The sequence below is a fragment of the Desmodus rotundus genome, chromosome 4, assembly GCF_022682495.2.
Source record: "Desmodus rotundus isolate HL8 chromosome 4, HLdesRot8A.1, whole genome shotgun sequence".
NCBI lineage: Eukaryota > Metazoa > Chordata > Mammalia > Chiroptera > Phyllostomidae > Desmodus > Desmodus rotundus.
In genome coordinates, this window is record NC_071390.1 from 91,103,994 (window position 1) to 91,123,038 (window position 19,045).

Here is a 19,045-nt window from a genome sequence, read left to right on the forward strand (position 1 = left end):
CCTAGAAGTGGCTGGTTGAAAGGGCTCTCGAAGACTCCGTTTCCGGAAACAAACTCATAGATATGAGAAATAAACTAATGGTAACCAGATGGAAGGATGCTTGTGAGTATGGGCCAAAAAGGTGAAGGGGATTAAGAAGTACAAATTGAAGGTTATAAAAATGGTCATGGGACATGAAGTACAACATAGAGAATGTAGTGAACGATATTGTAATGACTCTGCTTGGTGTCATATGGGGACTAGGCTTAATGGGGTGACCACTTTGTAAAGTATGCACATGTCTAATTGTTGTTGTACACTTGAAACCTATAATATTGTATGATAACTGTAATTGAAAAATAAGTGTTTAAAAATACTTCGGTTTTGTGCTAGTTAGAAATAACAGTTTGAAAGATGGCATCCCAGAGCAGACAGAATATTCTACAAACCTGAGACCAATATATGAGGCTAGGCTAGTTCTCTCCTAGTCAGAACAGAGAGCTAGAATCACTGGGTGGTTAGACACAGCGTTTTTATACTGTGCTCATTGACTGACTTACAATATACTTTCTCCTTTTTCTTGCATCACACGCTTCTATTGGTTTAGTGCTATTTGATGAGTGTTCGCACCAGAAAAATCAACTGTGATGCCATCGTGATCACTACGTTATCCGGGGTGGCTGATTCTGATAATTGTAGAACAAATGGGGTTGTTTTACACACTAGGGGTGAGGGGGAGCATTTCAGGCACTGTTATGTTCAGTGTTATTAGTTAATAGAAGAAACACACTACGGAGTAAACACACTATGTAGGTGCATGAAGAGTTAGATCTTTGAGGCTACCCGAACAGGTAAAGCATACTGAAGACTAAAGTTTACTGTGAACAAAGAAAGTGTAAAACAAATGATGAAAGGAACAAGTTGAAAATTCAATTTTTACCTTTTGCAAATACAGAGACTAAGGAAACTACCCATATGTCCTTCCTTCATGCCTTTATACTAAGCAAACTTCTTTTGTTTCTCTCCTCCTTTGTCCAACTATTACAATAGAATTTTAATTGAACTAGAGGAGAAATGAACATCATACAGAATATGAGTTTTCAGTGCAGTTTGGATATGATTTAATTGTACGAAGGGTGTTTACATTTATTAGAAAGGTACCTGTTGTTACCAACTACTGCTGTCTAGAAATTTAAGGATAGAAGTAGGCTATTAAGTAGCAGGTGTTACTTAACAGCTGTGTATTAACTAATACCTGTGGCTGTAGTAGATACCCATTATTGATTTGATGATGACCCATTCTAACTGCGTTCTATAAAAAGTCATACAGAAGGGGCTCAAAAGCTGTTTTTTCAGAAATGGGCAGGGCTGGAGGCATCCACTTTGTATGCGAGGGTTACAGCAGAGATAGTGAGAGGCTCCAGCAGTGACTTCCTGGTACTGAACGTACCTTTCTCAACAACCATAGAAGGAAGGGGTCTTTCCTGACAGCTCGTTCTGGAGCACATTTTTGGTATTAGCTCCTGAGAGATCAGGCTAGAGACTTATTTTCCAGTCCTTCCCAAACATTAGTAAGCATTTCATGCTTAACAACAAATCCCTTTCTGCAAATATGAAATAGAGTGTATTTTCTTCAACTGAACTCTGACTCATATATTAACTGAATGTTTAATACCAACTGCACAATTCTCAACCCAGAGAAAAATGTATGAAATTAATAATGTTGTTAATGAAGATACATTTTAAAATAACCATGATATAGCCTGATAATAAACCTTAAGCATTTCTAACACTTTCTTTTCTATGACTGACTGGAAACCCACCATGAGTAAAGAATGATGCCCATGGACAAAGAGCTACGTTTCTTGAGTGCTGCCTCTCTGCCACGCATGGAACTGGACATGTCAACAGCTTCAGATAGAAATAATGGCCCCTATTACACAGATCAGACATTTGAAAGGCAAGGACCTTAAATGGAGTTTGAAATTTATACAGCAAGAAAGATAGACTTATTCCCGCATAGGGCTATTTGACACCAAGCGCATGGACCTCCCTTGGATCACACATAGTTCTTTTCTTCTATGCCCACTATGTGCCATTACCATATTCACACCTATAGATTATACATTATGAAGACTTTTGCAACAGCATAGATGGACAGTCGGAGGAAGACAGATACCACACGATCTCACTGATAGGTGGAATCTAATGAGCAAAATAAACTGATGAACAAAATACAAACAGAGGCATGGATGCATGGAACAGACTGACAGCTGTCAGAGGGGAGGGAGGAGGGGGGACTGAATGAAGGAAGGTGAAGGGATTCCCCAAAGAACGTGTATGTATAGCCAATGGACACAGATAATCATGTGGTGATGGTCCCAGGGAAGGGGGGCCGAGGGCTGGGAGGAGGTGAGCAAGGGGGGAAAGATGGGGACAGCAGCAATAGTGTAAAAAATAAAATAAATAAAGACCCCTCCCCCCAAAACACAGACCTGGCAGTCAGGCTTTTACTTTTAGTTTCTGCCATCCAATGCTGTTATTACATCCATCTCCATTTTAAAACCCCTCAAGAAAGAAAGACAAATATATATAAAGATTAGATTGTTCTACTTGACAATGTTTACAAAGTGTATAGGGCTGTTCTTTACTTTAGGAAGTTTGTATAAATTTATTCTAACAACACTGGTGGAATTTCAATGCTTTGCATGGCAGATTATGGACATAACTCATTTTTTTGAGATCTTAAAGAGGTATTTTCCTTCCATCCCTCCCTCCCTTCTCTCTCTCTCTCTCTCTCTCTCTCTCTCTCTCTCTCTCTCTCTTTCTTTTTTTCTTTCTTTTCTCTCTCTCTCTCTCTCTCTCTCTCTCTCTCTTTCTTGCCCTTTTCTGTCTGGTTTGTAATAAAAATAAAAAGTAAATTCTACCTCAGTATTTTCACAAGCAAGAGATGCTTTTGTTCTGCTTGTTAAAGCCCATCTTTCATTGCTATCCATTTCAGATGCTTTGAGTCTGTCCATAGCCCGCTCTTCTTTCCTTTTCACATCTTTGTGTCAAAGTGACAAAGTGACATTATTTTTACTGGATGTAGTTTTAATTTGCCTGCTTCTGAGATTGTAGCTAAGGATTTTCATCATTCCTGTATATCTCATCCAATTCTTTTCTGCCCATCCAAACAATAGCCACACTACAGAAAAGCAACATGATTCCTCAACCTGAAATCTTAAAGGAGTTGTTATTTGTCCTTTATCTGATAACCAAGCATATAAAATGTCTTTTAGCATGTCCTCAGATCAAAATTATATAGTCTTTTTATTGTCAAATAACCTTTCAGACTAGTTAAGAGTTAGTATTTTATTCATTCTTTTGGGATATCTTTTAGGAATTAAGTGGCCAAACCAAGCTTTGAAAAATGTAACACCACCATCAACATTTAGTGAACCTACCATTCTTTACTAGACCCTGTGCAGAAAAATGCAAAGGAAATAATATAGACTTTTTGTTTGACAGATATTACTGTTTGAAAAATATTTAATTCATAACCAGATCTTTTTATGTTACTCACTTGCTAAATTTCATAAGTTGTAATAAAATTATTTGAAAGGCATTTTAATGTGGTTGTAATATAACTTGTCAGGTTTCAAAGACTGTAATGTAGGAAAATTCTTAAGTATAAGGTTATGTTTCAAAGTATACTTCATGCAAATGACCGTGTTGCTTTTATATCCTTTCCAATAACCTTAAAAAGGGGTGTTTTCAAATAGAACAACCACTTAAAAAGAGGTTTTTCTATATTACCTGTCAGTCATAAATTCATATCCCTTTCTTATGTATTATAAATGTAAAATAGTATTGAATGAATAGCAAATACTTAGAATTCATTCACAATTTTTTAAAATACAAGATTAATTTTTAAAACAATTTACTACCAATAAAGCAGATATCTGTATTTTGGAAACATGTACATCATTATATTGAAGTCAACGTCATGGTCTGAAAACAATAATGTGACAAAAAGAATGATGTTGTTTATTCAAATACAGATGTACACACACATCTAAATTTGCATAAACATATGTATGTGTATTTACATCCCATAGTAACCTGATTCTTTGCTATTATACTACTTATCACATGACAGTCTAGTGTTAATTTGCTTGTATTTTCCTCTAACGTAGCATCTTTGCAATAAGGACTGTCCCTGTCTTGTTGACTATTAGATTAACTCTTCTCTGCTTGGTGACCAGCACCAAACAGGCACTCAGTGTTTGTTGATAAGTTTCCATATTGTAATGTATATTTATGAATTATTATATGGCAACAATTTAATTGCTGCTGTCAATTAAAATGTTTTAATTCTATATTAAATAATTTAATTTTATAATTTTATCCTTAAGTTTAAGGTTAAAATATACATTTAACAAAATAAGTATATGAAACTGTTATTGATACAACATAAAAATATGTATGTAAGACTATACAGATAGTAAAAAATTTGATGCAATAAAATAAAAACTGTTACATAATAAAACAATAAATTAGAGTATAAACAATGAGAAAAAGTGGAAAAATCAGCTCTAGGTGCAGAATCATTTTTTGTTCTAAGTGCAAATGCCAGATGTAGGTACAAATGCCATGACTGTGAATATACTAAAAGAGGATTGGGGGGAAAGGATGCTTAAGGTGGGGGAGTAATTAGAGTACAAATAAAACTACAACTTAAAAGAAACATTTTGAACTTTGAAGCTAAGTAAACTTTTGACCAAAGAATAAGGTTGACATTAATCTCTCTATAAATAATGAGTAAACCATCTTAGCTGGGGTTTGAGAAGTAGCATTTGGAACGAAAAGTAAATGAGAGTTTTAGTAACAAAATCATGTCTGTAAGGATACGTAGATGCTGACATCAATTCAAGGTGAGTGAGGATGTAAGCTTGTCAGAATCTTGAGAGCTGGTTGTCCCAGATAAAATGATGCTCCCCAATTCCTATTTCTGCTTACCTCCGCATATGGGCCTGTTCTAAACTATCCAAGCAACCTCCCTAGCAAAGACAGTTTCTCCCTTTGTATAGAACATCCCAGGAGCAAGCCCTACATGTTTAAGAAATTAATGATTTATCAATTTCAACAATCTCCATTTAGTCAGTTCTATTTTCTCTCATTTGTGCTCTTCAAATAAGTTCATAAAATAATCTCACCAGAAATCTGTGCATTCATTTAGTCATTTTCATTCTACAAATGTGTATTAGGTATGTGTTCTGTGTCCAATTACCGGGGTAACCATTGACTTCCCTGGAAGACCCTCTCAGAGTTTCTCAGGCTTATATGGATTAAATGAGTTTACATCCTTGTGGGTTTTCATTCTTTTGAGATAAGATAGTTCTTTTTAAAATTTGCATAGTCTTTTAGATGTATTTACATATATTTGTAAGCATCACTGTACAATTTGGTTTTCTTAAACAAACTGAGAGGTAGTTAAGAAGATAAAACGACTAATTTTCATAGGGGAATCCTGAAGCTTCAACTGAATTCCCTATTTTTCCCTATCAAGTTGTTCTTCCTAATGTTTTATCTGCTTTCTGTAACCCTCCCAGGTTGTCACATTCACTTCATTTTTTAGTGAACCCATGAATCATCTTTGTCTACTCCATCTCCCAGCCCTTATCTACGGGCAACCGTGAATTGCCAGTAGTCATTTTTTCTCTCACTACTTACTCTTCAGCCTGATTGTCTTGTTTGTAGAGTATCCTCTTACTTTTGCCCTAGCCAGTTTACCGCAGCCCAATGCATGTCACAGAGTAGGTGTTCATTCATTCATTCCCACTCTGGTTTTCGCCTTTTGTACTTTTCCACAGTGCTATAGTGACACCTTTACCCAAGGACTTTCCAGTAAATTGTTTAGAAGAGTGAAATCAGACTGCCTGGGTTCAAAGCCACAGTTATTATAGTTGATCCCTTTAGCCACTACGTACCAAGGAGCAATAACAAAACTTACCTAGGACAAATTTGGAGGGTCAAAACTGTTGGAGGGTCAAATGTGTTAATACATATAATATATTTTCTTCAGAATCTGACTTGTGTCAAGTGAGCTAAAACAGCTAGCATCCTTATGACACTCTCTGCAATGTCCGCCTTGCTTTTCCAATCTGGAAAATGCTCGTTTATCCTCAGTCTGAGCTTAGTTGTATCATCATGAGGGAAGCGCACCATTTTATGTATGTGAGTATTCCCACTTTTCTCACATTATTGAAATTGTGTGTTCAGACATATTTTTCCCTCTAGACTATGAACTGAGATGAGCAATCTTGTCAGAGTCACTTTTGTATTTTAGGGCCTAATGAGGAATCTGGCATTTTAAAGGATAGAATGGATATCAGATGAGATGATTTTCTAATAGGATAATACTAGTACATGGCAGAAAAATTCTTAGTTCTCTCTAAATAAAATAGTAAACTGAAAATGACAAAGGTGACATTTTGAAAGAAGAACACCTTGCATCTTTAATGTCTATTTAAAGTCACTGAGTCCCAGATGCCAATGGAAACAGAGCAATTTCATTTATAAACTGTGAAAAACATTATAGTTACTCTGGTAAGGTACATCCTGCTTCAAAGGCACTTCCCTTTGTTGGAAACCTTTTGTGTATTTCTTCATGGAATGGCTTGCATCGCCCTTGGCTTGCATGCAGCTCTTGGCTTGCTCTGAAGCTGACTGCATCAACATACCAAGTTTTCCTTCCAAGTCAATGAATAATAGGTACCTGGCTTACTGAAACAGGTTGAACCACCCACTACAGGGGTTGCTTCTGCCAGGCCTTGTCTCTCAGCTTCACTTGATTTACACGGAAAAAATCTCTCTATCTAACACACACACACACACATACACACACAAGCAGAAAAGTAGTGACCCCATTTCCCCCCATGTTTGCATAGGTTTGGTATCCAAAGAAGAGAAAAATGTTATCTGAGATTCAGAAAACGTGAACTATCATTTCCTCTTCCTGTAACTCTTATCTTTGCCTCCAGCTCCTCCTACACCGTGTGCTTTTCCTTTGTAATTGGCTGTTTAGTACACTGGAGACTGGAAAACTATGATTTTCACAAATAGACTGAAATATTATAAATAATTTGTGGGGGGATATGGGAAAATAATATTAAATTAATAATCATCAATTATATGCCACATTGTCATGTATATTGTTTTAGTGATTTTACTACAACTCTTTAAAGTTATTTTTGCCTGATAAAATCAGAGACTCAGAAATTTAAAAAAAAAACAATTCACAAGGCATATAGCTAGATGTAGGGCAGGATGTATGCCCTGGCCAGTGTTGTTTCTGTGTTCATCTATTTTCCACCTATATTTTACTCTTTGTGACATTATAAGAAACTCTAACCCAAAAAACTCAGTTATGCTCTCTAGAAGAGCTGTACTTTGAGTATTTTAACCTCTCAATATAATAAGTAAGGAGTGTTTGAGAATGATCCATTATGGAACTTTATAGAGTGTGTTTTTCACTTCTATAGGCTCTATTCCTTTGTGTTAATAAAATCATTTTGAACGCTTTGAACAATGTTTTTCTGGAATATCCAGCACAGTGTAGGCTTAAGCTTTTAGAAATGCACCTACCATGAATGGTAACTTGGTTCTTTATGTCTTGTCAACTATAGATATCAACAGCTACCCCAAACCAGTAACCAATGCCAGCATGCCCACTGTATTTTCTCACCTGGTTTATACCACCTAAATTCTTCCCGACTTCCTCACTGGGTACATCCTTCTTTAGTATGTTTTATAACTTCTCTCACAAACTCAATATTTGTTCTCTCAAGTCATTTTAAAATGTGTTGATTAGGACCAATAATTCAATAATAGTCTGGCTTGGAATATGAAATGAGACTTCCCCAATTTTTCTGTCTAATAACTGATGATCATTCCAAGTGAATGTCACCTTTTTATTTTCACGTGGAAATCAAGTGTTCTGTGCACCTTAGAAAGGGGGAAGAATGAGGGCCAGGAGGAAGTGCTCATCACCATAACTCTTAACACTCAGTTGGAGTCTGTGCATGAATGTGCCTGAATGGAACCAGGGAGTGATTAGACACTTTCAGCTGGGGGATGAACTAGCTAGTTGAAGAATAAGTGGATTTCCGTCCCTTGATTTTTTGTTTGAACATAATAAATGCACTCCATCTCTGGTGGGCTGTGATTAGAAGAGGTCTTTTTTTTCCTACTTTTCCTATCTACCCATCACTCTTAAACTTTTCATTGTTATTTTTTACTGAGAGTACTAATTTTAACATCTCACTGAAGTTTATTTTCAGCCCTGACCAGAGTGGCTCAGTGGGTTGGGCATCCTCAGGCAAGGTGAAAGGTCACCGGTTTGATTCCTGGCTGGTTACAGGCCAGGTTGCTGGCTGGGGACATGTGAGAAGCAACCAATCTATGTTTCTTTCACACATTTCTCTCCCTCTCTTTCTCTCCTCCTTGCCCTATCCCTAAAAATAAATAAACAAAATCTTTAAAAATAATAAATAAATCTATTTTTAGAATTTAAGGAAATTTTCTTGATTTTGAAACTATAGTTTTACTCATTTCAAAACAGTGTATGTTTATGAGAATATTTCCAAAAAATAGAATATTTGATTAAAAAGTGAATGTCCTCTGACAATCTCTCTGAAACACATTCCCAGATGTAACATCAACCATTGTTTAAACTTCTTCCAGATATATTTCCATTAAAATCATACACATACCTACATATATGTATATAGATCTGTATACATATATCTGTATATAAATATATATTTATATTTATGTATATGAAGTTTGTCCAGAAAAAGTCCAGCCATTATTAATATAATAAGATTGATTTGCACAAAATCAATGTAACCTGGCAGACAAGGAGAGGGACTGGAATGCACACGCATGAACAATGACAACTTCACTCTACTGGTCAGTGCCGGCAATAGACACCACTGAGTGAGCATGTATATTGTGTGGCTATCACACTCAAAATGACTGAGCAAGTAGAACAATGAATCTGCATCAAATTTGCATTAAGCTTGAACATTCCTCCATGGAAACTATTCAGATGATTCAGAAGGCCTCCGCTAGAGATTGGCAGCTTCATCATGACAGTGCACCCACTCATGTATCACATCTCATGCAGATTTAATGTTTTGTGAAACATCAAATCACTCAGGTGACTCAGCCCTGCCACAGCCCAGATTTGGTGCCCTATGACTTCCAGCTTTTACTGATTTTGAGAGGGAAGAGATTTCAGACCATCAATGTGATTCAGGAAAATACAGTGGGGTAGCTGATGGTGATTGGGAGAACTATGTGAGGCCCCATGGTGCCTACTTTGAAGGGGACTGAGGCATCATTGTCCTATGTATAATGTTTCTTGTGTCTTCTTCAATAAATGTCTTTATTTTTCATATTACATGGATGGATACCTTCTGGACAAACCTCATATGTATATATATATATATATATATATATATATATAAATATATATTTTTAATATACAAATGATATCTACCATATGTTGAACCCTTACTATACTTTAAGAATCTCATTATTTCAAATGGGTTATTGTTCGAGGCTATGATAATATCAGGTTGTATTAAAAGCTAAAGTCACCTGATACTAGTTATATGACTCTTGCAAATTCTTTAACTATTTTGTGCTTTTGTTCCCTCATCTATAAAACAGGGGTAATAACAATATCTCCTTCCTAGGGCTATAATGAAACTATGATGAAAAATACATGTAAAACCTTTAGATTGATGCTTAGCATTTAGTAAGCATTAGCTATTTTGATTTTTATCTCCTTTAACACTGCTAGTATTGTGGTCCCCCAAAGAAAAAATTGTTATTGTATCCATTTGACTGCCAAGGAAATTGGAGTTTAGAGAGTTTAATAAATTTCTCTAGATTACATATAGTTTCTGATATAACAAGGGATTGGCCTATGGAATCTGGCCATAAACCCATGCTATTTTCTATATTATCTGAACTCCATTATGGAGTGCTATACTTTACTCTAAATACACCCAATGAATTGGTGCTCTGCTACCTAAAATTTCACTTAAAATATAATAATAAACAGATAATTTATATTGACCAGTCAAATGTTCTAAGTATTTTGAATGCAATATATTTTTAAAAATCAATTTCAAAAGTGAAGAGAATAAGATGTAGTTTATATAGATTAAGTACATTTTTCACCACTATTCAATAAATAAGAGGCAGAGCCTGCAAAAGAACTCAGTTCTGCCCACGTGAAACTACATGCACTTAAGCTCTTTAATTTACTTCTATCATATTCTGGGCACATTTCTATGTTAGGGCAAGTGAGTCTACTTAATTCTGTTTTTGTATGTACAGCTATATTATGATTTATTAAACCATTCCCATATTAAAGCATATTCAAAAAATTTGCCATTAAAAGTTATATTAAATTATATATATATTTCTTTCAATTTTTTATGATTATTATTTCTGCAAGGAAACTTTCTTAGAAATAAAACAACTGAATTGAAAATAGAGTTTTAAACAATTTTGTTATAAATATTTGCACCATTTCCCCACGTATCAATGGTGTGTGGATACCTTAGCGGATATCAATACGTACCCAGCATTTCCGCATGTTTTAGGTTGGGTCCCTCAGATGGAGAGTCTGCAACTGGTCATGTGGTGTCAGGACTCAAACCGCATACTTGTGGGTGGGTGAGTGGTGCACGAGGTCTTCTCTGGTTGAGGTTTTTCTCTGGAGAATGGGGCAGATCCGAGCCTCGGCCACTCAACCTCTGAGCGGTGAGGTTTAAGGTCGTGGACACTGGCTGGTAACGGGGATCTAGGGCACCAACGCATTCTGCTGTAATTCATGCTTCATAATGCACAGGTCCACTTATGTTTAACACTAAATTAACGGAACCACTCGCAGCTTTGGGGGGGGACTTTCACTGGTCACACTTTCTGAGAAAATTTACAAGAGGAATATTGGGACAAAACACACCACCTCCACAGCCATGAGAAGCAGCACCAGGGTGATGGGGACTCACAGAAGCTGTCACTTAGGACACGGATGTCACCCTCAGGTGGCACGGGTGGTGTTACACCATGGGCGTGAGCACTGCGGTCGCCCAGACACCATTATCGGTCTGGCATAACTCCCGAATTCATGAGTCCTTCCCACAGTGGAAGGAGTGTAGTGTCAGCAGTTTGCCACCGAGGGAATGGTTGGTCAGTTTGATTGGTTGGTTGGCATTCCTTCCTGTGCTACTCCAATTCATTTCCTCACAGGAGCCAGAAAGTAAATATATGGAAATATAAATTGAAACTGAAAGGTTCTCATTACTCTTAGGTTGAAGTTAAAACCATGAGCTCTACATACTTCTCATGTCTTCCTCATTCAACTTCAGCTCCAGTCTGTAGAAAACAACTTGTGAGTCCCTGTGTTCACTCCTCTCTACTTTCAGAATTTTCAGGCTGTTTTGCACATATTGTCCATCTGAGCAGAAAGGTTTTTTAGGAAGTCTGTTATCAGAAAGGTAGCTATAGAATCAGGAAGATCTGAGATTAAGAATGGCCTACACCTTTCATTACCTATGTTATATTTCATAAGACATTAATTCTATCAAACTTCTGATTTCTATCAGTCAATGAAGATAGTAGTGGTCATCCTATTTTATTAAATAATATATTAATAAAATCATTTTAACTATAAAGTATAAATGAAATACTAACATTTTCTGTAGTGAATGATGTATTATGATGATAATATGATGTTCTGGAACATTTACTGTGTGACAGTCATATTCGTTCTAAAATTCTACGTGTGTTATCTGAAGTCCCAAAAGAGGGTGTTACAAGTTAGTAAAAGTGCAGCAAATATTAATAATTGTTACTATTATATACTCCTTCTACACACCCACACAAATCATGTGGTTAGTTTCCATTAAATTTCACTTTGTCATCACCTTTTACTGGTAACCTCTCCTAACTTCTAGAAACAGTTTGATTCTTCCTGTATGTGTCTGTAGTCCTCCATTCTTACCGATAGCATAGCTCTTTTTTTTATACTGTATTATTTTCCTGATTTTTTTCTCTTCTCCCAAATAGAACGTGTGCTGCTTCACAACAGGTGCCAGGACATACTCATCCTTGTATGCCTAGTGTCTGGCATAGCTCCTCACATATATTAGGAGATTATTGAATATATTTAAGTAAATGAAAGAATGAACCCATAGTCACTAAGAAATAAGTGGTAGGGAGGCTCTAGACCCTTGGCTGAAGGCAGTCAAAGCAGTAGCTGGTTTAATCGTTTCACTGCTCACTGTATGGTTGTTGAGAAGTATACACTTACAGCAGAGTGAGGGAGCAGAGTTTTACACATAACATGATTTAATAGCGAAGTTATTGGTGGCAAATATGAAACACCCTCATGAGATTGCCAACAATACTTGGATGGACATATTTGATAATAATCTACTCAGATTTTCAGAACTTTTTGATGGAGAGAGAGGAGTTCCCAAAATTCTGTTCATTGTTATTAATGTAACTCTATTGAAGCTCCACAAATGTTCTGCAAATAAGAGCCAATACTTTTGTTTGCTTATGTAGATTAAGTATTTAAGGTAAATGGAAGCAAATTGTGTTTGCTTAGGAGTTCTTAGAATGGAGCCTTGCTGTGTCTAGGACTCCTGGGAAAGCCTGCCTTGTAGTAAGTTCCACAAAGTCAATTCCAAAAAGAAGAAATATAAATATTCCTGATTTTAAGATATTGTTAGACAATACTGTGAAATCTAACAGGAGTAAACTTGAGCCATTGGAAATGAGACAAGGAAAATAATACGGGATTTTAAATCATCAATATTCTATGGTCAAATGATTTGGAAAACACAAGCCAAAGAAGTGTCAAATTGCCTTTGGCAGTGCACACGTAATTTGATAAAGAACAGATAGCACATGTGTATAGAAATTCACTTTTAATAGGTGAACAGTTTAAGTTTATGATCATATAACAAATTATTTTTATACATGTTTAAATTACAATTAATTTTCTTATGCAATCTGAAGATGACATTAATATTACAACCACATAATAAAAATGGGGTTCTTGAAATCACATTGCTAAATATTATTGAGCATGTTATATAAGTTCAGAAATAGGTATTTTTCACCATAAAATCAAATTTGGGGTACATTCTACTGTGCACTTGATGTTACAATGCAAAGCCTAAGAGTCTACTTAGGATGTTCATTCTATTGGCTTTCATCAGAATATATGCAAGAGAGTAGAACTAACAGCACTCTCTGGGGACTGTATTCCTACAGTCAGTATCAGATAAATCATTCCGGTAGTGCAAGTTGGAAATATAAAAGCCTTTTCACATTAATACACGTTGGAAAACAACAGAAATGAAATCATTTCACTTTTGTTGTCACCCTTGACTATAGAAAAGAAAAATTTTAACAGTGCAAATAATAGATTAGAAAGGGCAGACTGGTTAAAAATAACTTGAAGTCTTAGATGAAAGATAATGGGAAAGATCATTGGAAGAAAAAATAAGAAGAATACTCAGTTTATATATTGAGAGTCTAATTTCTGTTGCAATGTTTTTATAGAGCTCTCTCTAGAGTAACTCATATTTTGCATATGATATGTTAGCTTGTGAATCATACTTTGTAATAGACCTAAATGAGCTTTAAATTCTTGGGTTGTCCTTTCTCATTGGCCTAAAAAGCAAACATTAGAAGTGTGACAAAAAATTGTCACTTGACATGGCTTCCACAGAGTATAAAATCTTTTTTTAAACAACTAAAATCTGCTGATAGTCAATGACCCTGTACTTTCACAGCGGGTGTTAAGATTTTTGGACTTTGTGGGCTTGGTCCCTACTTTTTCATCACATCAATAAAATTACTTATCTTATCACTATGGAAATTATTCATTAAGTTTCACTTTAGCACTTTCTTCAAATTAATGATTTATAGGCAGCCAGATTTTTGTAAAAAAATAAATATTTTTGTGGGCATCTGATATCAAACATTGAAATAAAAACTCTTTAGAGATAACAATATTTTCCCCAAGTATTATATCTATATCAACATATGCTTAGCCAAAGGTATTAACTTATATTTTTTTCAAATAATATACAAGTTATAATTATAACTTTAGCCTAAGATAATTTTAATACTGTTGAATACTTTTGAAGTATATTGTTATCAACCAATTTTGAAATTACACACAAAAAATGATCTTTCCTCACTTCAAACACAACCATTTTAATTCTTCCAATATTTATTTGTGGATATTATAATACATATAGTTGCAATGCATATTTAATTTTGATTTATGTTATTTCAATTAGCACTATTTATTTATATTTTCATATATAAAATGCTATTATAATTGTCAATTAATTATTATTATACTACTATAATTATCACAATTAATTATTGTTAATACCACTTGTAATATAATAATTACAATAGCATTTTATATGTGAAAAATATATTTTCACATATAAATGGCAATTGTAATTATCATAACTAACTATTATAATGCTATTATAATTATCATAATAATTATTAATATCATTTGTTCATCTTAATCAACATAATGAACATAAGTATTTTCATACTGTTAGTAATTTAGCTTAGTAATTTTAATCACTATATACATATATTTCTCCTAATAGTTATCTTTGTAAATATAATTATTTTATTATTTTGAGAAAATTATTAAGTTTCTAGATCACTTTTATATATCATTCATTCATCTGTCTTGTCATGGAAAGAATTCTTCCTGTGGGAAACTAGCAGTAGAGGAGACTCAATCAACATGTAGACTTAGGTTGTACTTGGATTTTTTCAAAGTCATTGAGGTGTGTCTCTACTAAATGACACTGCTCCGGCAGAGAGAGCATTCCTACATGATGCGCCCTGACTCAGGTCGTTACAGACGTTTGCTAAATAGAATGACGATTGCAGACTCCACTCCAGGTCTCCCGGAAATGAATTTCTGGGGTCAGAATCTAAATCAACCTGCAGTATTACTAAGATTTCTAAGTAATTTTTCCAGCCACTAATAATTAGAAAATTACTGCTTTGTTATGTCTAAATGATTAGGAAATTTTTCCCCTTATTAGGAGTCATCTATCTTCACATAATTTGTTTTAGTGTGCCTACTATATACATTTTTACAAAACATTTCTCTACCTTTTCTCTGAAAGCACAAACCCTGAAGTTTTTTTCCTATAATTTTTTATCTCTTTTTATTCGATGATTGTCAGTGACATTATCTGGTCAATTCTCCTCTGAGCTTCTTCCCATCAATGACAACTTCATACAAATACCCTGAGGTATTCCTGTCTCCTTGAATGGGTGGAATGTTGTATCTACAACAGTCCAAGTTGTCTCCAGTAACCATTTAAATTATTTAATTTTTCCTGGTGTCAACCTCCTCATGTTGGCCAAGGGAGGTTTTCTTTTACACCAGATAAAATTTAAGGTTCATCTTTTGGAATATAGCTAGTTGAATCACCAAAGGAAAGAATTGGATGTGTTCTTATATTAATGGGATTATTAACTATCATTAGTGGAAAATAAGAGTACTGTTACTCTTTGAACATTTTAAGGTGATTGCTCCTAAATATCTGTATATTAGTATATTATTATAGATATTATTTTATATATACAAATATATATACATATATAATTTAGACATTTTAAATATTATCCCTAAGATCAATATGACACACATTTTGAAAAGCTTTAATTTGGCTACTTTTAGAATTCAGTGATTTATGGCAGGCCTCATGCTGTCAGTTTGCACTGATACATGTTGTAACAGCTTTATGAGAAGTGAAAGTCTAGTTATTGTAGAGATGCAGTCTAGGATATGCTCTAGTACTCCAGTGTACTCTTCCGGAGAAACCTGGAAAACACCTTCTCCCTTCAGTCTAGGGTCAAGAAAATCCATCCTGATCCATGGTTTGATTTTGTACATTAAGAACAACTTAACTTATTTTTCTCTTTCATTTTGTCCCCAAAGAAACTGGAGCCAAATATTTTGGCCACACCTCTCCAGCTCATATACAAACAAAACCAAACCACCTAGCTGGTGTAGCTGAATGAATTGAGCTCCGACCTGCAAACTGAAAGGTCGCCAGTTCCCCATCAAGGCACATGCCTAGATTGCAAGCCAGGTCCCCAGGTGGCTGTGTGAGAGGGAACTGATCATGTGTCTGTTGCACATCGATGTTTCTCTCCCTCCCATTCTCTGTCCCTTTTCTTCTAACGTAAATAAATAAATAAAATCTTTAAAAAAACAAAAAAAAACCCACTACAGGGTGCAATTTTGTGTGCAGTAGTTTTGTTGTTTGTTTTTTTTTCTACCCGTGTATTCCTTTTGCTCTACACACAAAACAATTTAACTTACTTTTAGCTATGTTCTGTATATTAATAAAGGCCAGTACTCTGTGTAACAAGATTAAGAATAAACTATTTTTTAATTAATTTATTTATTTTTATTCAGTTACAATTGTCTGCATTTTCTCCCCATCCCTCCACCCCACCCCAGCCAGTCCCACCTCCCTCCCCCACCTCTACCCCCCTTGATTTTGTCCTTGTGTCCTTTATAGTAGCTCCTGTAGACCCCTCTCCCCACTATCCCCTCCCCACTCCCCTCTGGCTATTGTTACAATGTTCTTAATTTCAAATACCATATGATCTCACCTTTAACTGGAACATAATCAACAAAAGAAAAAAGCAAACAAAATATAACCAGAGACATTGAAATTAAGAATAAACTATTTTAATAAAACTATAACAGTTTTTGAAACCTCGACACACTGTCATTTAAATATTCTCTTATTTATAGGGGGAAGGGAAATAACAGGGGAAAGAAGGGAAAGGGTCATCAAGGAACATGTATAAAGGACCCATGGACAAAGACAAAGGGGGTAGGATTGCTGGTGGGAGATGGGGTGGGTGGGGCAGGGGAAAGTGGTGGTGGGAAAATGGAGACAACTGTATTCAAACATTAATAAAAATGATAAAAATAGTAAAAATTAAATAAATAAATATTCTCTTATTTATAGAAGTTTCTACCCTGTTTTGTTTTTCATTTATACTTTTTGATTATCAATGATATTAAATATTTTTTTCTTCATGAACTTTTGGCCCCTTCAGTTTTATAATTTAGTTGTTTTCTTTAAATTATTTTTATTATTATTTTTATTGTTTATGCGATTACAGTTGCTCTCACTTTTTTTCCCTTTTCCCACCTCCAGCTAGCCCCACCCACTTCCTTCCCTATGTGTCAGTCCCGTATTGTAGCCCATTTCCACGGGTTAGGCATAAATGTTCTTTGGTTAATCTCTTCAGCATCTTTTATCCAGTCCCCTCCCTCCCCTCTGGACACTGTTAGTCTGTTCTGTGTATTTATGGTTCTGTTTCTATTTTTTAAATTAGTTTGATATGCTCATTAGATTCCACATATAAGTGAGATCATGTGACATGTCTTTCACTGACTGGCTTATTCCACTTAGCATAATATTCTCCAGGTCCACTCTTGCTGTCTCAAAAGGTAGAATTTTCTTCTTTTGGCTTTATATACTACACAAGTAGATAAAAAGGTAAGCAGATATGTAGACTGGTAGTAAATATGGATAATTCAAATAAGATACATATATTTGTTTTTATTGATGAAGTATACATCCTTTAATGTTTATCACTTAGTTTTAATGCTAATTTTCATTGAGCAAAAGATTTGAATTCTTATTCAAGGAAATGTTTTTCCATCTTGTTTTTTCTACTGATGTTGACTGATTTGAAAATAATTCTCAATGATAGGCAAAACACTGTTAGTAGCTAAAAATGGAAACCAATACAAAAATGCTCCCTGAAATTTATAGAATTCTGCTATAGCATGAATTTAAATATCGATACATGATCAATAGAAACTGTCAGTAGGCAGTTGCTTTAACCTACAATTTTTAAATGGAGTTCTGTTGTAGCAATGATAGTATATTGAGAAAAATCGATATGTTTGAATATATAGAGTTGAAATGGCTACTATTTCATACATGTTAAAGCCAATAAAACCCATAAAAAGCTCATGTAATATAAAGTGTATATAAATTTATGATGATGGATCTGTTGTGCCTTCAGAGGAAACATAAATGTACTACTTAAATGGAATGAGTCTTGTGTACTATAGTCTGGAATGGCTGTGCTTTCTTTGATTTGTTATTATAGAAGTAATGTTAATTAAAGGCTATAGTAACATATGGGACTAAAATGGAAGATTTGTATGTCTGCGTAACTCTGAATTCATGAGCAATTCTCTACCCGTGCCTTGGAATCAACATCCTCGCACACACCAATTCTGCAGTACATTATCTGCGGCTGCGAGAATCAGTGCGCCTAACTCGAGAAGCTTATCTCCCACAAAAGTTTTACCAAACACTACTAAAATGTCCTCCTAGCCATACTGGTTTCCCTTGCTAGTATGTATTTTTGTTAAGTACACTTTTGAACCGCATCTTCAGTAAAATAAATAAACTCTGTAAACAGAGATGACATTGCTTTATCATCCTAGTTAAACAGAGAGAAACTCCCCAGCCTTGAGTTGTCCTGATATTTACCCTGTCCTTCCTTTTGAATTTTTCTTTCTAGCCCTCATTTGACTGTATGATAATATATTTATTTGCTTATATAAAACTTGCCTTGCTCACTAAATATAAACTCTTGTAGAGCAGAGATTTGGTTTTGCTCCTATGTTATCCTCAGTGCATGCAACAGTGCCTGGCACATAATAATTACTCCATAAATATTTGTTTCATGAAAAAATGAATAAATTATATAAACCTCCTTATAGTGAAACCAATCACTGGTATTCGTTCAAACAGCTGGTAATGGTAACAAACAACTTCACTTTAGCTGTATCACATCACATGAGAGAACTCTGTAAGAACTTTCCGATCTTTCTGTACGCAGACAGTTTTACTGCGAATGTAAGTAATACGCAGTCTGGGTCGCAGTCTGG